The sequence below is a fragment of the Nicotiana tabacum genome, chromosome 15, assembly GCF_000715075.1.
Source record: "Nicotiana tabacum cultivar K326 chromosome 15, ASM71507v2, whole genome shotgun sequence".
Classification (NCBI taxonomy): domain Eukaryota; kingdom Viridiplantae; phylum Streptophyta; class Magnoliopsida; order Solanales; family Solanaceae; genus Nicotiana; species Nicotiana tabacum.
The window spans coordinates 99,856,312-99,879,492 of NC_134094.1; the positions used below are offsets into that span (position 1 = coordinate 99,856,312).

Here is a 23,181-nt window from a genome sequence, read left to right on the forward strand (position 1 = left end):
CCTCCTCAGCCCAAAAACAGCTGAAAATGTAGCCATGAAACCCCAGTTCGAAAACCAATCCAAAATATCATGAAATCCCATAAAATATCCGCCCTCACAACATCCTCTCTACGGGTCAGTGAAGGGGTCGAGCCCGTCGAAGTCGACGTGCTGAAGGTTCCTGTTGGTTGAGCTTGTTTGTTGCTCATTTTGGTCGCCGCCTTGTCCGGTCTGTTAGATTCATTATCTCGAAGTTCTTGTCCGGCACTTGTTTCTGCTGTACAACTTTGTTCAAGGAATTTTATTTATTCAATCAATTGGAAAATCAATTTTTGGCTTCACAAAAGGTCCAATTCCTTACTTACTTTTACTTTTATATTATTCTATTAGTGAATAAATATTTTATAAAAGTGCTTTCTTTTTCTGTTTGAAAAATCTTGAATGTCGCCATATCTTAATGTGTGTTAGCATACTTTAAAGATTATTGATTTTTAAATACGATTTGTCTCTTAAATTAAGTTAAGTTACTAAATGAGCTTACAGTTATTTACTTGGAGTTGGACATGGGATATTCGAATAATCGAGTTGCTTCTGTTTGTTTAATAACTTGAAAGGAAGATGCTGTAGAAAATTTTGATGACAAAAGAAATAACTTTTCGAAAAGAATGATTTTAGATTCTTGGGCCAAAAGAATTCTGTCATGGTCTATAATAGTAAGCTAGCATATTTTAATAGGTATGAAATTAACTCAAAAGGTGGAATAGTTGGAAATATTTTTAAATGTGAATAACTTGTCAATACTCCTAATAGCTAGAACAACTTCACTTCTTTCACAATTTCATATCCATAAATCATAGCCTCACAACAATCTCAAATATAGCGAAGAAACAAATCATTCAAATCGCTAGTATGCTTTAAGCACGTTCTTAATTAATCAACTATCGTGATTATGTATACATTCGCGTGGCATAACCATGATTCCCGAAAATAAAATCCAAGTACGCGTTCGCGTGACGTTGGCCAAAAATAATCTTAATAATTAATAAAGCATGATTAATTGTATACACGTACGCGTGACATGACTTTAGCGCACTTAATAAAACGGATTTACGCACATATGATCTGTTTCAAAGATAAGTTCATAATTAAAAGCGGCAAAAGGTGAAAACTCACATAGGTTTTAAAATATGTAATTAAACAATTAATTAAGCCAAGTATGATTAAGAGCGACCTTGCTAAAACCATAAAATCTGGGAGTGCCTCACACCTTCTCCCGGATTAATAAAATTTTTTACCCGGTCTTCTGTATTTCGCGGACTTTAAACTTAGTCAATTTCCTCGATTTGAGATTTTAAAATAAACCGGTGACTTGGGATACCATAATAATTATTCCAAATAGCGACTCTAATTAAATAAATAATCTCATTTCGAATAATAGCACTTTAATTGAAAAGACTCCCTATTCTTCGAAAAAAGAAGGTGTGACAAAGGGCACGACCCTAGGACCTTCTTCATAGCTATAAATAGTGAGCTCAGTTGTCATTGTAAAGGACACGAATTTTCTGGCAAACTTATGCTATACTCTATACAAAGCTCAATCCAATCTTATCTTCTTATTTCTTGATTTTCTTTGTTGTTATGCCCGGAAACCATGTTCCCGGAATCATTGCTTCTGTTGTTTCGTCTATATCATAAGGCTAAGTATTGTGCAATTCTTCAATTATTTATTTATTTCAAGATCATATTAATTCACTTATCTAGAAACCACGTATAAATTCAATTGTACCATTTTACAGGTAAATAGTTTGGCTTCCATCATGGGGCCTAGATAGTCGTGCAATTAAATCGATCCTTGCCTTTTTTAATAACGTGTTTTGATTGTTTTTGTCTTAAAAAAGATCATAAGGCATGGCAGATAACACTGTTAAGGACATGCGCAACCCCGAGATTCAAGGGGATCAGCCTCATTCCGAGGATTCAATCAGTGACACCCATAATGAGGGGAATGATGCTACACCAGTGCATGACAGGCAGTATCCTCGACATGTTCGGGGGACCACTTCCGATGACGCTGATGAGGAACATGTTGTCGACGAAATAAGGGTCTTGCAAGAGCAACATGAGATCATTCTGGGCCACCTCACGTGACATGATAAAAGTATGACGGAGTTGAAGCAAGCATTGTCTGGAGCTTCACATAATGCAAATAGACGAGATCCAATTTCTCCCGGAGTTCCCACGAATCAAACGGCACGGAGGATCGACAACAACACTCCAGGGGTGAAATTGGCTCTGATGGGGCAGGGGGAATGGATATGGCCTCAACAATGAGAATGATCCGTTCAAGAATGAACTTTTATGATTCATGAGGGAAGTGAACGCCCGCATGGACCAGATCTCGGGCGCGCCACTAGTGCTGAAAGGTCCGGACTTGAAAATGTATACTCAATTGTCATACAAGCCAAGTGCGGCATCAGAGTTAATCCTGAAGCGATTTAAAATGCCTGAAGTGCCAAAGTATGACAGAACTTCAAACCCTCAGGTGCATATTACCACCAACACAACGGTGATAAAGGGAAATGATTTAGCCCCTCACGAAATTGAATCTGTGCTGCTGAAGAAATTTGGAGAAACCCTCAAGAGGGGAGCCTTGACATGGTATTCGCTGTTACCTGAGTATTCCATAGATTCCTTTGAAATGCTTGTTGATTCTTTCATCAAGGCTTATGCCGGGGCAAGAAAATTACAGGCCCGAAAGGATGACATATTCAGGATTGCGCAAGGAGAGTCCGAGCTGCTACTAGAGTTCGTTACCAATTCTAGAAGGAGAGAATGTTGCTCCTGGCTGTCCCAGATGAATGGGTGACTGAGGCATTTACTAAGGGATTGAATCCGAGGAGGTCAAACGCTTCCCGAAAATTGAAGGAAAACCTACTTGAGTTTTAAGCAACGACCTAGGAGGATGTCCACAACCGATATGAATCAAAAATAAGGGTCGAAGATGTTCACGTTGGTTTTTCATCGTCAACCAAAGGACGAGAAAAGAATAATGAAAAATCAAAGGATGATTATAACGCGGACATGCAGACTTCGAGGGGTCGATATTTCCCCTACGAACGAATCGAATACCGCATCAGAGGTTTTCAGGTAGCGAACAGGTTCACCATTGACAGGAGGACTGATCATGGTCGGAACAATCGATTACTGTAGGATAAAGAAATGATAGGATAGCTAGATTATCCTTACCCCAAATTATCAGAATACAACTTCAACGTCATTATAGTGGAGTTGGTATCGTCCATGAGAAACATCAAAGAAGCACGGTTCCCAAAACTGATGAGATCTGATTCCAGCCAGAGGGATCCTAACTTGTGGTGTGAATACCACGGGATGAATGGCCATCGGATAGGGGACTGTCGACATCTTCAGAAATAAGTGGCAACATTACTGAAGAATGGTCACCTTAGAGAATTCTTGAGTGACCGAGCTAAGAACAATTATGGTCATAACCGAGACAACATGAAACCCTCGAAAGTAGGAGAAGATCCCTGTCAAATAATCAACATAATCTTCGGAGGGAACAAGATTAATGGGGCCACCTTTTCAGCAGCAAAGAAGATGAAAGTATCAATAATGCATAGCAAAAGGCTTCGGGAAGACGATATCACTTTTATGGAGGAGGAAACAGACGTATTGTTGCTACCACATAACGACACACTAGTAATTTCTTTAAATGTGCTAGATTTTAAGATTAAACGTGTTCTAGTGGATCCAGGGAGTTTGGATAATTTCATACAATGGACGGTATTGAAGCAAGCTAAACTCACCGGAAGCATTATTCCGGCCACAAAGCTCCTCGCTGGATTCAACCTCGCAAGTGTGACAACTTGGGGAGAAATTTTATTACTCACGAACGCTGAAGGAGTAATGAAAACAACTCTTTTTGAAGTGGTAGATAGTGATATGGGATACAACATCATTCTAGGAAGGCCATGGTTGCACAAGATGAAAGTTGTACCATCAACGTACCATCAATTATTGAAGTTTCCAACGCCCGAGGGAATTAAGCAGATAAGGGGTGACCAACCGGCGACAAGGGAGATGAATGCAATTTCGGTCTCCAGTAGCAAAGGAAAGGAACACATGGCATAGCAATTATAAGGATCAATACCTACTCCTGAACTAGATGAAGTTAGCCAGGCATCGAAAAATTATCAGGTGCCGAGATATTTCCAAGTTCCAGAAGAGACCGATGTAACGAAGTCCACATCAGAAGAGATGGATCAAGTGGCATTGTTCGAAGAATTCCTAGAAAGGAAATTCCACTTGGGGACAGGACTGCACCCAGAATTCAGATCCGATCTCATTAAATTCCTTAAATCTAACGTCGATTATTTTGTATGGTCGCATGAAGATATGATAGGCATCCCGACAGAGGTAGTCGTACACAAGTTAAGCTTGAATCCTAACATACCTCCGGTAAGACAAAAGAATGCTGAAGCCAGAAATAAATTCGTCAAAGAGGAGGTAACCCGCTTACTTAATATTGGTTCGATCCGAGAGGTAAGATATCCAGACTGGTTAGCTAATGTAGTAGTAGTTCCTAAGAAAAATAATACGTTTCGCATGTGTGTAGATTATAAAGATCTTACCAAGGCGTGCCCGAAAGACTCGTTCCCATTGCCAAACATCGATCAAATAATTGATGCTACGGTCGGGCATGACTTAATGAGTTTCCTCGATGCTTATTCCGAGTACAACCAAATTAAGATGAACCCGGAAGATCGGGAAAAAACTTCGTTTATAATGAATTTCGGTATATATTGTTATAATGTGATGCCCTTCGGGTTGAAAATTGCCAAAGCCACTTATCAACGACTCATGAACAAGATAATAGAAAATCAAATAGGAAAAACTATGGAAATTTTTATAGATGATATGCTTGGTAAGTCTTCAAATGTAGGTGATCATCTTAAACATCTGCAAGAAACTTTCGACATCCTAAGGAAGCATAATATGAAACTTAATCTCGAGAAATGCGCGTTTGGGGTCAGTTCTAATAAGTTTCTGGGATTTATGGTATCCCAAAGGGGGGTTGAGGTAAACCCCGATAAGATCAAGGCCATAAAAGATATCCCGAACCAAATATCAAATGTGAAGGAAGTACAAAGGCTTACGGGGAGATTGACAGCTTTGAGCAGATTCATTTCCCGGCCGTCAGAAAAATGTCATCATTTCTTTGCACTACTCAAAAAGAAAAATAGTTTCGAATGGACCCCAGAGTGCCATCATGCTTTGAGGGATTTAAAGAAGTATTTATCAAGCCCTCCATTTTTTTCAAAACCAAAAGAAGGGGAAACATTGTTGGTTTACCTCGCGGTCACGGAAGTTGTGGTAAGTGCGGTTTTAGTCCGAGAGGACGAAAGTACGCAATCACCCATTTATTATGTTAGTAAAATTTTAACAGGAGTAAAAACTCGTTACCCACATTTGGAAAAACTGGCCTTAGCTCTCGTAGTCGCTGCTCGGAAGTTGAGGTCCTACTTCCAATGCTACCCAATAGCTGTGGTGTCTACTTTCCCTTTGCGGATATCCTCCATAAACCCCGATCTCTCGGGTAGATTGGACAAATGGGCCGTTGAAATGAGTGAATTCGACATAGAGTATAAGCCGAGGACTGCAATGAAGTCACAAGTCTTGGCTGACTTCGTGGCCAATTTCAGTCCAGGATTATTGCCTCTAGCAACCACAGAAGTAGTAATGGTGTCGGAATCGGCATCATGGGTTTGGACCTTATTTACGGACGAAGCTTCCAACGTAAAAGGGTCTGATCTCGGTATAGTCTTAATCACGCCTTCGGGGGAAACCCTAAGGCAAGCCATCAGGACGGTCCATTTAACTAATAATGAATCAGATTATGAAGCTTTGATTGCAGGGCTCGAGTTGGCCTGGGGACTTGACTCCGAGGTCAGTGAAATCAAATGCGACTCACAGCTGGTGGTAAATCAGGTCTACGGGATCTTCGAGACCAAAGAGGAGCGCATGCAACAATACGTGGTAAAGGTTCAAGCTCTGCTGGTGCGATTCCGAGAGTGGTCAATTACTCATATCCTAAGGGAAGAAAACGCAGAAGCAAACACATTGACAAACCTAGGATTATCAACAAAAATAAAGGGATCGGAATCCAGGACGATAGTACAATTGATGAACTCAGTCCTAGATACAGATGCTTACTATGAGGTGAATTCAAATAATCTGGTCTGGAACTGGAGGAATGAAATTATCGATTATCTCGAACATGGAAAACTACCTGAAGACCCTAAAATATCCCAGGCACTGCGCACCAAAGCAGCGTGATATAGCTCCAAGGGAGGCCAATTGTATAAAAAATCTTTTCAAGGCCCACTGGCCAGATGCTTAGGAGCGTCCGAAGCTAACTATGTCATGAGAGAGGTTCATGAAGGGATATGTGGCAACCACTCAGGCACAGATTCCTTAGTGCTAAAGTTAGTAAGGGCAGGATATTAGTGGCCCCGCATGGAATAATATGCCAAGGACTTTGTACGAAAATGTGATAAGTGTCAACGTTGTGCGCCACTAGTGCATCAACCGACAGAACCCTTACATTTGGTTATATCTCCTTGGCCGTTGATGAAATGGGGGATGGACATCGTCGGACCACTACCACCGTCTCCCTGAAAGGTAAGATTTCTTTTAATTTTGACTGACTATTTTTCTAAGTGGGTGGAAGCAAGCCCTTATCAAAAAATCGGAGAAAGCGAAGAGGTGGATTTCTTATGAAAAATATAATTTGCAGGTTCGGAATACCAAAAGAAATAGCATGCGACAATGGGCCACGGTTTATCGGCTTAAAAATTACAAAGTTCCTCCATGATTTAAAAATAAAGAGGATCACATCCTCACCCTATCATCCAAGTGCAAACGGTCAAGAGGAGTCGACGAACAAAGTGATTATTTAAAACCTCAAGAAAATGTTGGAAGCTGCCAAAGGAAACTGGCTGAGGAATTACCCGGAGTTCTATGAGCATACCGAACTACGGCCAAGTCGAGCACATGGGAAACTACTTTTTCCCTCATATACAGTGCATAAACGTTAATCCCGATAGAAGTAGGGGAACCCACCTTGAGATAATTCCAGACAGATGAGGAATCAAACAACAAAGCAATGCTAGTCAACTTGTAACTGCTCGATGAACGCAGGGACTTGGCACATGTAAGAATGGTAGCTCAAAAGCAGAGAATAGAGCGGTATTATAATCTAAGATCCAACCTCCACTATTTCAAAGTAGGAGACTTGATCCTAAGGAAAGTAACTCACAACACCCGGGAGCTCAACGCGGGGAAGCTAGATCTAATGTGGGAAGGCCCCTACCGGGTTTCAGCTATTACCGGAAAAGGTTCATACGAGTTGAAAAACCAAAATAGAGAAAACTTGCCCAATAATTGGAATGTGGCACACCTCAAAAGATATTATTGTTGATGAACATTATCCTATCAGAAAGCATACTACGAATACAGCAGCAATAAGACCTTTAATAGCAAGGCACAAAAGCAAAGATCCACTTGGGGATGGTTAGATAATCTTTTTCTTTATAGCATATCCCCACCAGGAAGTTAAGTTTGCTATTGAGCAAAGGTTACCCGATCATTCACAAGCACAAACCACTAGAGGGTTGTTAGATAGTACTTTGCTCGATAGCATAAGTTCCTAAGGGGAAGTAAATTGTGTTACCAAGTTAAGGATTATCTAGCAATGCATTAGTGGAATCTTCTAAGATACAAGACTTCCCGTGTTCCAATTCGCACTCTTCGCATTCGAACACTGGTGGGAATGATATGAGGATACGACAACAATGATCTTCACGTCGACCGGAAAATGAAAAACCAGAAATATAATTACATCATCGGGACCGGTGATTCTGCGGTCAGCCCCGTAGAAATAAGTTGTACAAGTTAGCCACAAGTAATGACAATTTCTTTTCAGCATAGCAAATGCTTATGTAATTTTTGAAAATAGAAGGAATGAAATAAAATCCTTTTTTTTTTATCTTGTTTCTTGTCTGAACGATGAATTAATATTGTCATTTCAAAGTTAAACAAGTACTTCAAATCCTAGTGTCGTAATGAACAGAAGACGTCCTCTTCAAGAGCGCCATAAATATAAGAGGGCCCTCTCTTATAAAAATCCTCACGTTAAACGGTTGGTTCCGGAAGAATTTATGCCTGGAATAAAAAATGCCTTTAGAGAAAGATACACCCGAAGCCGTATATGAAAAGACGCAAAAAGTAAACTTGCGCAAATATTTATCAAAACCCTCACGAAAAAGGGCTGACGCCCAGAGCCAAAAATGCTTTCGGGGAGAATACACCCAAAAGTTCATATAATAAGACGCAAAAAAGTTTGCGCAAAATTCTTAAAGAAAATGAAAGATTAAAGACTTGTATAAATATTCTAACGATAAGAAGACTCAAACAATACTTGAGCAAAAGATATTTTTATTTACAAAAACATGTCAAAATGGCACATGTACGAGAGCACTACAACATTTAAGGCCTCCAGCCACCCCTGAAAAGTATGGCCTAAGATGTCAAGAAGTGTAGTATTTGATCAAAGGCAACACTTTACGCCTTTAGCCTACGCTTTTACGGGGGTGGTCTAAAGAACCGTAACCTTTGACCTATGGCCACGCTTATTACGAGTCGCCTTAGAAGCCACGCTTCAAAAGTGTAGTCAATGCGGTAAAAAAGCTACACTTATATTTTCTCTTATAGCCACGCTTTTTATGACATAAAGCTACATGTTTGAAGCGTGGTCTTTAGTTCCTTATAGACCACATTTTTAAAGCGTGGCTTCTAAAGCAACAATTATCAATCATAGCGCTAAATTGCCTGTCCCTATGGCCACATTTTCTAAACGTGGCAATTTTGTGTACGCTTTAAAATTATTTTTAAAATATTTATATTTGCCACAATTGTGTGGTTAAGAAATTTTAGTTGCCTACAATAAATTCTATATTCACATTTGTTTCAAGCATATACATTATGGTCTCAAGCATTAAATAAGATAATAAGTAACACAATAAAATAGGTCAAATGCATATACTTGAAATAGACTTGAACAAAGAAATATAATTTGTGTAGTATTGCCCATACTAATAAAGCACTACTTCAAGTTCACTAGCAATAAATGCTACAAAACAAAATTTATTCGTATAAGTATCAATAATAATAAATATCACAATTCTTCAAAAAAGTCTTCCCCGTTCACTTCAATAGGTCAAATTGATTTGTAGCCACCACTTCCAGTTGCATCACCCGCATTTTCCTACACATTCAAAATAAAATTAAAAATTAGGAAAAAAACCTATATATAGTATGCAGAGAACTTTGCCTAGATAACCCACAAAGTCAATACGAAAGCATATGCATAATAGTAGTATGTAGATCTGAAAAAGACAAGAATCATTGAATATCTTCGTAAGCTTGCATAAACAGAGTCTCAAACCCAATCAACAAACTAATAAGGTATCTATAACACGAAAAAAAGAATCAAACTGCTTACAGTATACACATAAAATAGTCAAAGTTGTCAGTTTATCCCACTGCAAACCATTCATCAAAACTAATTAAAATGCATTGAGAAAATTTGACAGTAATCTGGACTCTAGTTTAAGTAGATCTAATAGTACCTTCAGAACACACAGACACACAAAAAATGTGCGATCAAGAAGTTCTCTGTATTGAAAAATATTATAACAACTGATGTTAGGTTTCCAATAAAAAATCTCCACTATCATATTAGGCAAAGTCATCTTACCACTGCCAAATGTAGTTACTAAAAATACTTCTTTTTATCCTTCTACGTGGAAGCCATATCTCGCACAAAGCTTCTAGCCCAACTAGAGGAATCCAAGAATGATTCGAGAATCGGATGTTGAAAATGTGGAAAGGCTATTGACAACCACAAAGAAATGTTATGTGCATGAATCCTATCACAGGATTCACAACATACCATCTTCATGTAGCCTTAATTCTTCTTCAGCTAAATAATAAATTTTCTCTAACAGACCTTAGAGCTTATCTGCGCTTTTCACCTTTGATAACACTAATTATCCATAAGATAATAAAATTGACTGATCCTCAATGAAAGCAGTCCTAATGTTTTAATCTATGACAATTTGCTCCAAAACGACTACAGATAAGCAAATTTTTGTACAAGAAGAGGTACATGCATCAAATTCAAGTAGCTTTTCGATATTCAATTTAAAATATCAAGCCATTTCATACAACTTTTTATACTCCTCTTCACCTCTTTGTACTATTAGCATATATATACCAACAATCTGACTCTACATACCAATAAATGGGAGAAAAAAAACAAATATAGAAAACAAGTTAAAGTACATGATTAATTCCATGATTTGAAAATACAAAAAAGCAAATCAAGTAGCTAAAAGCGAGTAAAAGATTTAATCTTTTTACAGATTATAGGTTCAAAACATTATATATAACACAACCATGTTATTGTTTAACACAACCATCAAAAGCAAATAGTTTACCTTCTAAAAAAAGGTAAATAATTTAGAAAAGCATAGTCTTGTAAGTTAACCTGAGGTATTTTTCGAGAGTATGAAATATAAATACCTTTTCAAAACTCGGAGCATGAGTTGAACTAGAAGAATGTGGTAGATTTTGGCCTCTCATAGCTCGTGCACTACTTGCATCAACAGGTGAAGGAAGATTAGATCTGGCACTCCCTTGTATATCATGAATATCCAGTCCAGGGTTATTTTATACCAACTGAATAAAAACGTTTCGCATTTCTTCTGTCATCATTTTCTTCATTTCTTCCTTCAGAGAAATCATTTCATTAGCATGCTTTTGTTTAGGCTTGTTGATTTCCTTATCTTTTTTCAGAGAGCTTATCGTGACCGATCTACCATAGCATCTAATCCGACCAGGTTGCTCCTTTCCAAATACAACGCTAAATGCATCATCTGGTGTTTCTCTAGAACTTTGATAATTTTGAAGTCCAGACTGTCAAAAAAATATATTACTGAACATCACTTACAAGTCAAGATAGAATGAACACTAAAATAAATTTCAACAAGTCAGGTTAGATTAATGTTCTTTATGTGAAAATCCTTTCAATCGAACAGAAGAAACACACAACAAAATAACAATGAACAAAAGGAAATAATGACCACAGAAGGTTCGTAGAGGAAAAGGGTTATGAGCTTGTTGTATTCTTTCAGTGATCTTGCAACAACTACATTTTTATAGAGGAAAAGCTTCAGCAAGCTCATAACCTTGTTCCTCTACAAGTTTATAGTAAAAAATATTTAAAACTTACTAAAAACATCGTTAAAGGAGAAATTATTCCACTACTAGAATAAACAGTGTTATATAAATAAAACAAAGAGGAGTTATTAAATAAATAAAAAAATAAGTTTGATAATGATCCCTCTACAAGCATACTCAAAACTATGCAAATTAGTGAAAAACAGCTAAATGCCTAGAAATCTGAAACACTTACACTTGTTTCACTCATTCATGTTTCAATCTGTTTGATTTAAACTCGATTCTCACATCTGTGATGACCTAAAATATCATCTTTAAATTTAATAAGTAATTCTATGTTCTAAGACCTCAAAAAGTACCATTTATCATTCCTCGACTTGTGTGCGCAGTCCGTACAATTTTTCAAAATTTTTTATGTGAAATAGAGCCTTAAAACTCAACTAAGTTGACTTTGGGCAATATTTTGAGCAAACAGACCCAGATCAGTATTTTGACTATTCCGATAGGTCCGTATCGTGATTTGAGACTTGGGTGTATGCCCGAAATCGAATTTCAAAGTCCCTAGCCCGAGATATGAAATTTTGATGAAACATTAAAAGTTTGAAAGCTTAATGATTTCTAAGAAATTTTTGATGTTGGATTTATTGACCTAAGGTCCGTATTTTAGTTCCGGAGCCTGGTATAGGTCCACTATAATATTTATGACTTGTCTGCCAAATTTGGTGAGAATCGGAATTGATTTGACATGATTCGGACGTCCGGATGTAAAAATATAAGTTTTAAAGTTTTCATAAAAATTTCCTTTGAATTGGTGTCCGATTCGTAATTCTTGGTGTTATTTTGGCGATTTGATCGCGCAAGCAAGTTCGTATGATGTTTTAGGACTTAGGTGCATGTTTGGTTTGGAGCCCAAGGCGCTCGGGTTGGTTTCGGGTGGTTAACAGATCATTTTTGGAGGACCGGGTTGCACGCCGTAATAGACTTATTAAAAGTCCATATTGGAGGATCGAGTTGCACGACGCAACAGACTTATTTAAAAGTCGACATACATATATATATTGGTGGATCGGGTTGCACGCCGCAACAGACCTAATTAAAATGAATATATTGGAGGAGCGGGTTGCACGCCGCAACAGAACCGAATGTGAATATATTGTGAGAGCGGGTTGCACGCTGCAACAGAATTGAATGTGAATATATTGTGAGAGCGGGTTGCACGCTGTAACAGAATTGATGAAAATGATAATTGGTTATAAATGTTGAGTTGGCTTCAATTATTATAAATAAGTTACCTGATTTATTTCTATTATTGTTGTTGTTACTAATATTGCGTACATGTAATGTAAGTGACCCACCTTAGCCTCGTCATTACTTCGTCGAGGTTAGGCTCAGCACTTACCAGTACATGGGGTCAGTTGTACTGATATTACACTCTGCACTTCTTGTGCAGATTTTGGAGTTGGTCCCAGCGGTGTACCATAGACTTGCTCGGATTTCAGCTACTTGGAGGAGACTTGAGGTATAACTGTATGGCGTCCGCAGTTCTGAAGTCCCCGTCTATTTTACTTTAACTGTGTATTTATTTCCAGACAACTTTATTTTATTCAGACCTTTATTTGTATTATTCTAGAAGCTCGTGCACTTTTGACACCAATTTTGGGATGTTATTTAGACACCGTTGTTTTTATGGATTATTCACTACATTTCAGATTTTACTTCCGCATTTTTTCTTTGATTATTAATAAATTTATAAATTATTTTCAAAATAGATAATATTATTCTAACGTTGGCTTGCCTAGCAAGTGAAATATTAGGCACCATCACGGTCCGAAGCTGGGAACAATCGGGTCGTGACAGTTGGTATCAGAGCACTAGGTTACATAGGTCTCACAAGTCACGAGCAAGCTTAATAGAGTCTGAAGTATCGGTACGGAGATGTCTGTATTTATCTCTCAGAGGCTATGAAGTTTGGGAACAATATCACTTCTTTCTTATTCTGTCGTGCGATTTTATTCTATCATCGATGATTGAACCATTCTACTCTTATTCTCTCGTAGATGGTGAGAATACGTAATACCTCTACCGATGGTCAGGGACCAGAACCCCCGGTGGCAACTATAGCCAGGGGTAGAGGTCGAGGCAGAGGTCGTGCTAGAGGCCGAGGTAGAGCTCAGTCCAGAGCTCGAGTAGCTGCACCTGTTGAAGAACCTCAGGTGGACCTTCAGGAGGAGGTTCCAGTTCAGAATGTACCAGTTGGACTAGTTCAGGTCCTGGAAGGATTCATAGCCACTCCAGTACTTCAGGACGCTCTAGTCCTTTTGGTAAGTCTTATGGAGGGCGTGGCCCAGAATGGTACATTTCCAGTGGCACCAGCCGTCTCACAGGCTGGGGGAGGAGCACAAACTCCCACTACTCCTGCTCCAGAGCAGATGGCTCCCCAGAATCAGGCTCCAGCTGCCCCACCAATTGGGGTAGTTCAGCCAGTTGTTGCGGCATAGATCGGTGATAGGCCCGCCATGTCTTTTGAGGCCTTATTGAGACTGGATAAGTTTTCCAAGCTCTTTCCAGTTCACTTCAATGGTACACCTTCTGAGGACCCACAGGATTATCTTGAACGCTGCCACGAGGTGATGCAGAACATGGGTATAGTTGAGACCAATGGGGTTGATTTTGCTGTATTTCAGATAACGGGTTCCGCCAAGAGATGGTGGAGAGATTATACATTGACCAGACAAGTTGGATCGCCTGCACTTACCTGGGAGCAGTTCTCTCAGCTATTTCTGGAGAAGTTCCTTCCTATCACACTGAGGGAGGAATTCCGCAAGAAATTTGAGCGTCTACAGTAGGGCAGTATGACTGTTACTCAGTATGAGTCCCGTTTTGTGAATTTGGTCCATCATGCTCTCCTTTTACTACCTACGGAAGGAGAGAGAGTGAGGAGGTTTATTCAGGGACTCACTCACCCTATCAGACTTCAGATGGCCAAGGAGACCGGAAGTGAGATTTCTTTTCAGGCAGCTGCTAATGTCGCAAGGAGGATCGAGATGGTTCTTGCACAGGAGAGGGCAGAGGTCCGATAAGAGGCCTCGTTAGTTCGGTGGTTTCAGTGGTGCCTCGTCTGGAGGTAGAGGTAATTTTAGTAGGGGTCATCCTCCCAAACCGTTTCATTCAGCACTTCATGTATCTCTCGGTGCTTCAGGGAGTCACAGTCCTATTATGCCTTACTCAGGGCAGTCAGCATTCAGTGCACATTCTGCTCCTATCAGTGCACCACCAGTCCAGAGTTACTACAGCAGTTATCCGTCCCATTTGGGTCTGCTTAAGCTTCAGCAGCCACGGCATCAGAATGGGTGTTATGAGTGTGGGAACATTGGTCACATTAGGAGGTATTGCCCTAGATTGGCGAGTAATAGATCTCGGCAAGATTCTCATACCATCATACCGGCACCGGTTGCTTCACTGCCTGCTTAGCCAGCTAGAGGTAGGGGTCAGGCAGCTAGAGGTGGAGGTCAGGCCATTAAAGGTGGGGGTCAGACCGTTAAAGGTGGAGGCCAGCCAGTTAGAGGTCGTCCCAGGGATGCAGTTCAGAGTGGTGGGGCCTAGCCCCGATTTTATGCTTTTCTAGCTAGGCCTGAGGCCGAGTCATTTGATGTTGTGATCACAGGTATTATTCCAGTTTTCCATAGAGATGCTTCAGTTCTATTTGATCCAAGATCTACTTATTCCTATGTGTCCTCCTATTTTGCCTCATATTTGGTTGTGCCTTGTGATTCTCTGAGTGCTTCTGTTTGTGTATCTACACCGGTGGGAGACTCTGTTGTAGTAGATCATGTCTATCGTTCGTGTGTGGTTACTATTGGTAATCTTGAGACTAGTGTGGACCTTCTACTTCTTGATATGGTAGATTTTGATGTCATCTTGGGTATGGATTGGTTGTCCCCTTATCATGCTATATTGGATTGTCATGCCAAGACAGTGACCCTAGCTATGCCGGGGTTACCTCGGTTAAAGTGGAAAGGAACTCCTGGTCATTCTGCCAGCAAGGTTATTTCTTATATGAAAACTCGGCGTATGGAAGAGAAAGGGTGTCTATCCTATTTGGCTTATATTTGCGATCCCAGTGCGGATGTCCCTTCTATAGACTCAGTACCAGTTGTTCGTGAATTTCCAGAAGTATTTCCTGCAGATTTGTCGAGGATGCCACCCGACAGAGATATTGACTTCTGTATTGATTTGGCTCAAGGCACTCAGCCCATTTCTATTCCACCATACCGTATGGCTCCGCCAGATTTGAAAGAATTAAAAGAGCAGTTACAAGACTTCCTTGATCAGGGATTCATTAGACCCAGTGTCTCGCCCTGGGGTGCATCAGTATTATTTGTAAAGAAGAAAGATGGCTCAATGCGGATGTGTATAGACTATCGGCAGTTAAACAAGTCTACTATCAAAAACAAATATCCGCTGCCAAGAATTGATGACTTATTTGATCAGTTTCAGGGTGTCAAGGTATTTTTAAAGATCGATTTGAGGTCAGGTTACCATCAGTTGAAGATTAGGGCATCTGATGTCCCTAAAACAGCTTTTCAAATTCGGTGTGGGCATTACGAATTCCTAGTGATGTCATTTGGGTTGACAAATGCCCCAGCAACATTTATGGATTTGATGAATCAGGTGTTCAAGCCTTATTTGGATTTTTTTGTGGTTGCATTCATTGATGATATCTTGATTTAATCCAGCAGTCGAGAGGAACATGAGCAACATCTTCGAAGTGTGCTTCACAACTTGAAGAATAATCAGTTGTATGCCAAGTTTTCAAAATATGAGTTTTGGTTAGACTCAGTTACCTTTTTGGGGCATGTTGTATCGGCAGAAGGCATAAAGGTGGATCCTAAGAAGATTGAGGCTGTTCAGAATTGGCCTAGACCTACTTCAGTTACAGAGTTCCGGAGTTTCTTGGGTTTAGCAGGTTATTATCGTCGGTTCGTGGAGGGGTTTTCATCTATAGCAAGCCCATTGACCAGATTGACCCAAAAAGGTGTCTTATTCAGATGGTCAGACGAGTGTGAGTTGAGCTTTCAGAAACTCAAGACTGCTTTGACTACGGCACCAGTGTTGGTATCACCCACAGGTTCAGGATCGTATACGGTATATTATGACGCATCTCACATTGGGCTTGGTGCAGTATTAATGCAAGATGGCAAGGTAATTACATATGCGTCACGGCAGTTGAAAGTTCACGAGAAGAATTATCTTATTCATGACTTAGAATTGGCAGCCATTGTTCATGCGCTGAAGATTTGGAGGCATTACCTCTACGGTGTCTCGTGCGAGGTATTTACTGATCATCGTAGCCTTCAGTATCTGTTCAAACAAAAGGATCTTAATTTGAGGCAGAGAAGATGGGTGGAGTTGTTGAAAGACTATGATATCACCATTTTGTATCACCCCGGAAAGGCCAATGTGGTGGCAGATGCTTTGAGTAGAAAAGCTGTGAGTATGGGCAGTCTTGCGTATATTCCGGTTGGTGAGAGGCCATTAGCTGCAGATGTTTAGACTTTGGCTAATCAGTTCGTGAGGTTAGATGTTTCAGAACCCAGTCGGGTTCTAGTTTGCACAGTCATTCGGTCTTCTTTATATGAGGGCATCAGAGAGAGGCAGTATGATAATCCTCATTTACTTGTCCTTAAGGACACGGTGCGGCACAGTGATGCCAAACAGATTGCTGTGGGGGGAAGATGGGGTTCTACAAATGCAGTGTCATATTTGTGTGCCTAATGTGGATGGGCTTCGTGAATTAATTCTTGAAGAAGCACACAGTTCCAGGTATTATCCGCCAAAATGTATCAAGATATGCGGCAACATTATTGGTGGATGAGAATGAAAAAGGATATAGTTACATATGTAGCTCGGTGTCTGAATTGTCAGTAAGTTATGTACGAGCATCAGAGACTGGTGGTTTGCTTCAGAAGTTAGAAATTCCTGAGTGGAAGTGGGAGCGTATCACTATGGATTTTGTTGTTGGGCTTCCACGGACTCAGAGAAAATTTGACGCAGTTTGGGTCATTGTGGACAGGTTGACCAAGTCAGCATATTTCATTCCAGTGGCAGTTACCTATTCTTCAGAGAGGTTAGCTGAAATTTACATTCGTGAGATTGTCCGCCTTCACGATGTGCCCGTGTCTATTATTTCAGATCGAGGTACGTAGTTTACCTCACATTTCTGGAGGGTTGTACATCGTAAGTTAGGCATGCGGGTAGAGTTAAGTACATCATTTCATCCACAGACAGACGGACAGTCAGAGCACACTATTCAGATATTGGAAGATATGCTTCGCGCTTGTGTTATAGACTTTGAAGGTTCTTGGGATCATTTCTTGCCACTTGCGGAGTTTGCTTATAATAATAGCTACCAGTAAGCATTCAGATGGCTCCATATGAGGCATTATACGGAAGGCGATGCCGATCGCTAGTTGTATGGTTTGAACCGGGAGAGGCTCGGTTGTTGGGTACCGATTTGGTATAGGATGCCTTGAATAAGGTCAAGATTATTCAGGATCGACTTCGCATACCTCAGTCTAGGCAAAAGAGTTATGCCGACCGTAAAGTTCGTCATATTGCATTCATGGTTGGAGAAAGAATATTGCTCCGGGTTTCACCTATGAAAGGGGTAATGAGGTTCGGAAAGAAGGGCAAGTTGAGCCCTAGGTATATCGGACCCTTTGAAATTCTTGAAATGACGGGTGAAGTAGCCTACAGGCTTGCATTACTACCTAGTTTATCAGCGGTTCATCCGGTGTTCCATGTGTCTATGCTACGAAAATATCATGGTGATCCGTCCCATGTGTTAGATTTCAGCTCAGTCCAATTGGACAAAGATTTGACTTACGAGGAGGAGTCGGTGGCTATTCTAGCCCGATAGGTCCGACAGTTGAGGTCTAAGAGTTATCCTTCAGTTCAGGTGCAATGGAAAGGTCAGCCGGTAGAGGCATCAACCTGGGAGTCTGAGTCGGACATGCAGAGTATATATCCACACTTATTCACCAGCTCAGGTATTTTTTTTCTAACTCCGTTCGAGGACGAATGTTTGTTTTAGAGGTGGAGAATGTGATGAACCAAAATGTCATCTTTAAATTTAATAAGTAATTCTATATTTTAAGACCTCAAAAAGTACTATTTACCATTCCTCGACTTACGTGCACAATCCGTACAATTTTTCGAAATGTTTTTATGTGAAAAATGGATTAAAATGTGAAATAGAGCCTTAAAACTCAACTAAGTTGACTTTGGTTAACATTTTGACCAAACGGACCCATATCAGTGTTTTGAATATTTTGAAAGGTCTGTATCGTGATTTGGGACTTGGGCGTATGCCCGGAATCGAATTCCGAGGACCCTAGCCCGAGATATGGAATTTTGATGAAAAATTAAAAGCTTGAAAGCTTAATAATTTTTAAGAAATTATCGATGTTGGATTTATTGACCTCGGGTCCGTATTTTGATTCCGGAGTCCGGTATAGGTCCACTATAATATTTATGACTTGTCTTCCTAATTTGGTGAGAATCGGAGTTGATTTGACGTGATTCGGACGTCCGGTTGTAAAAATATAAGTTTTAAAGTTTTCTTGAAAATTTCCTTTGAATTGGTGTCCGATTCGTAGTTCTTGGTGTTATTTTGGCGATTTGATCGCGCGAGCAAGTTTGTATGATGTTTTAGGACTTGGGTGCATATTTGGTTTGGAGCCCCGAGGGCTCGGATTGGTTTCGGGTGGTTAACGGATCATTTTTGGACTTGAGGAAACTACAGAAACCTATTTCTGGTTTCCTTCTTCGCGTTCACGAAGAGCAAATTGGGGCTGACACATTTTATGCTTCGCGTTCGCGACAGAGAGAACGCGTTCGCGAAGGCTTGAGGTGCGAAGCTTCGCGTTCGTGATCGAAGCCTCGCGTTCGCGAAGGGAAAGGGGCTGGCCAGGACAATTGCCTTCGCGTTCGCGAAGGCCAAGCCAGGCAAGCTTCGGTTCGCGAAGAGTAAAATTGGACAGCACAAATTTGTGCTTCGCGAACACGAGGCATTGACCGCATTCGCGAAGGGTAAAAATCCCAAAAACAGATCTTATGTTCTGGAAATGGGGTTTCGACCCATTTTCAACTCTTTTTCATTTTTGAGCTCGGGTAAGGCGATTTTTGGACGATTTTCACGGAAAAATATTGGGGTAAGTGTTCCTTATCCTATATTGATTATATTTTATGATTTCATACTCATTTATATCATGAATCCGTGAATTTATAGAAGAAAAATCAGATTTTTATAAAATCTTTCAAAAACAAAAATTTAAGATTTGAAGGTCCATTTGACATCGGAATTGGATAATTTTTATATGGTTGGACTCGTCTCGGACTGGATGTTCGGATTTCGTAAATTTTTTCGGGATTTGAGATGTGGGTCCTACTGCCGAATATTTTAATAAATTTTGCATTTTTATCCAGAAAATTTATAAATTCATATGGAATTAATTCCTATGATTCGTATTGAGTATATCGAATTATTTGTGAATAGATTTGAAGCTTTTGGAGACAAATTTAAAAGGAAAAGTTGTGGTCGAGAAATTGATTGGAATTTGCAAAGCGAGGTAAGTGTCGTGGTTAACCTTGACTTGAGGGAATAAAACCCTTAAATTATTTGTTATGTGAAATGCATGTGAACGACGTATAGGCAAGGTGACGAGTGTCTATACGTCATCAAATTAATTATTTGCCTGCTTACTTGAAAAATCATAAATTATTTTAAAATAATAAATTAATTATTATAATAATTGTTTCTCTCCTATGCTTTGTCAAATATTAATTCTTGAATTCCTGCATTAATTGTTACATGTTATTTGAATTATGTGTTTTAATTGTTATTGACACTTAGCATATTAAATATTAAACTGCCTATTTTCTCCCTGATTTTCATAATAATTTACTATTTGTCATTGTTTGTTTCATAATTAAATCATAATTATTGTATGCTTATTGTCTTATAATTTTATATCAATTGTTGCATTTATTTGGAAAATTTCTTCTGCAAGAATGGGTAAATGAATATGTTGGAGGAGCGGGTTGCACGCCGCAACAGAATTGATTATAATGAACATATTGGAGGATCGGGTTGCACGCCGCAAACAGACTTATTAAAAGTCCATATTGGAGGATCGGGTTGCACGCCGCAATAGACTTATTTAAAAGTCGACATACATACATATATATATATATATATATATATATATATATATATATATATATATATATATATATATATATATATGGGTGGTGGTGCAACACCGCAACAGACCTGATTAAACTAAATATATTGGAGGAGCGGGTTGCACGCCGCAACAGAACCGAATGTGAATATATTGTGAGAGCGGGTTGCACGTTGCAACAGAATTGAATGTGAATATATTGTGAGAGCGAGTTGCACACTGCAACAGAATTAATGAAAATGACAATTGGTTATTACTGTTGAGTTGGCTTCAATTATTATAAATGATTTACCTGATTTATTTCTATTATTGTTGTTGTTACTAATATTGCGTACAGGTAATGTAAGTGACCCGCCTTAGCCTCGTCACTACTTCGTCGAGGTTAGGCTCAGCACTTACCAGTACATGGGGTCGGTTGTACTGATACTATACTCTGCACTTCTTGTGCAGATTTTGGAGTTGGTCCCAACGGTGTACCATAGACTTGCTCGGATTTCAGCTACTCGGAGGAGACTTGAGGTATAACTGCATGGCGTCCGCAGTTCTGAAGTCCCCGTCTATTTTACTTTAGCTGTGTGTTTATTTCCAGATAGCTTTATTTTATTCAGACCTTTATTTGTATTATTCTAGAAGCTCGTGCACTTGTGACACCAATTCTGGGATGGTATTTAGACACCGTTGTTTTTATAGATTATTCACTACATTTCAGACTTTACTTCTGCATTTGTTCTTTGATTATTAATAAATTTAAAAATTATTTTTAAAATAGATAATATTATTCTAACGTTAGCTTGCCAACAAGTGAAATGTTAGACGCCATCACGGTGCGAAGGTGGGAACATTCGGGGCGTGACAACATCTCACTACAAAATTTGCCATTATGCATCTGAGTGTTGCCGCTAAATTTACTTCTTGTAAACTATTTGCATTAAATACCATATCGCGCTGTAGCAATCATCTAAGAATGTTGGATGTGGCAGAAATTAGAAATTCAGGAAGCGAGTCAAGCACCATAAAAGAAAAGGAAAAAAAATAGTCTTCTATAGGCTACTCAATAATAAATGAAATATTCCGCCCCGCCCCAAACACTAAAACAATACGAGCAAGATCTTATTCTTAGAGTTAACTGTCTAGAACTAACAAGGGATAGACAACCCCTAAGAACTCTATTTGCTAACTATTAGAATCACAAGTCCAAAAACTTTGTTACTTCATTTGTTTTGACAATTAGTTTGTTACATTTCCACTATTTTACTTCAACTCTTGACCTTAAGATGGAAATGAATAACACGAACAATTAAAAAAAAATTCAAAAAGTTTAATGAACCTCAAAATTTGGCCAAGAGTATCAATAGATTTTTCAGCGACAAGAATAGTAACCATTTTAATATGAAGTTTCACACAAACAGAACTAATTTTTGTTCCCAAGTACCCCCTTATTCTGTTGCCAAATTTCGTCAACTTGTCACTATTCATTATTTCACAATAATTTTTCAGTTTTTGTAACATTGTAAATATTTTTTAAAGAATAAAGCTGAAACATTACAAGAAACACATTCAGTTAATGAGAGAAAAAATATAATAACAAGATCTTAACTTGCAACACGACTTACTATTGCAACTTGAGTATCCGTATAAACTTCCTTCCCTTTTTTTGTACGGGTTGTAATAAACATTTCAGACTTTGATGGTTCCTCGTTGTTCTCTTTGGTTGCGCGCTACAAATTACATCAAAGAAAGTAAAAAACAAACATCAATGTGTTACGATAAAGTACAAAAAGAAATGGAAGTCAGATTTTTTACAAAGTGTTGACTAAATATTACCAATGCCACGCGTACTCTTGCGAAATTAATAGGTCCCATTCGATGCCTCCACTTTTATTTTTTTCGATTTTCAAAATTTAACTCGCTCATAGCCTAACACCAAAAGAAGTATATTAATTAATAAATCAAAAAGTAAAAAAGATATAATGCAACAGAGTAGAAATGCACAGTTTAATCTTACTTGGACATCTAAGTCCTTCCAATACTTAATCAATTGGCGGAATTGAACTTCTGGTATCTCATTCGGACGATTTTGTAGCATATCTTCATCAGTAGCATTCCTATTGAAATATTTCATCTTAATACTTCTCTTGTGCCGCCTCCAAGCACCACGAAGACCAGCCATTACCGACTTCTCTCCTTCTGATGGAATTATGAACTTGGACTATGCAAAATAACGTATATTTATCTTCACTTAGTAGGAAACATACATAATAATACAATTGAAAAATTAATTATTCTTACGTTGACATATTCCCACATTCGTTGCTTAATATTCTTTGACACAGCATGCCAACTAGTATGCACCAAGGGGATAAATCTAGGATTTCTTACAATTGTTCGTATAAAGTTGGTCAAATCAGACATTCTCTTGTCAGTTGGTCCCATTGCTTGTCCTTTGTCAAATGTCACCTCCTCTCTTTCTTCAAAACTTCTTGCCTGAATATTCTTACATGTTGTTTTTCCTCGAACTCTTTTTTTCTCTGATGTCCCTAGATTGATATAACAGCCAAGACATAAGAAAAAAATTACAATATGAAAAATAATTACAAGGTTTAATACATAACACCTATAGCACAATCGATGTTCA

General features: G+C 39.0%; 1 pseudogene; it reads left to right on the forward strand.

Annotated features, from left to right (window-relative positions):
- The first annotated feature begins 1,887 nt into the window (after positions 1 to 1,887).
- LOC142169759 (uncharacterized) lies at positions 1,888 to 22,078 on the forward strand (annotated as a pseudogene).
- Positions 22,079 to 23,181: the final 1,103 nt, after the last annotated feature.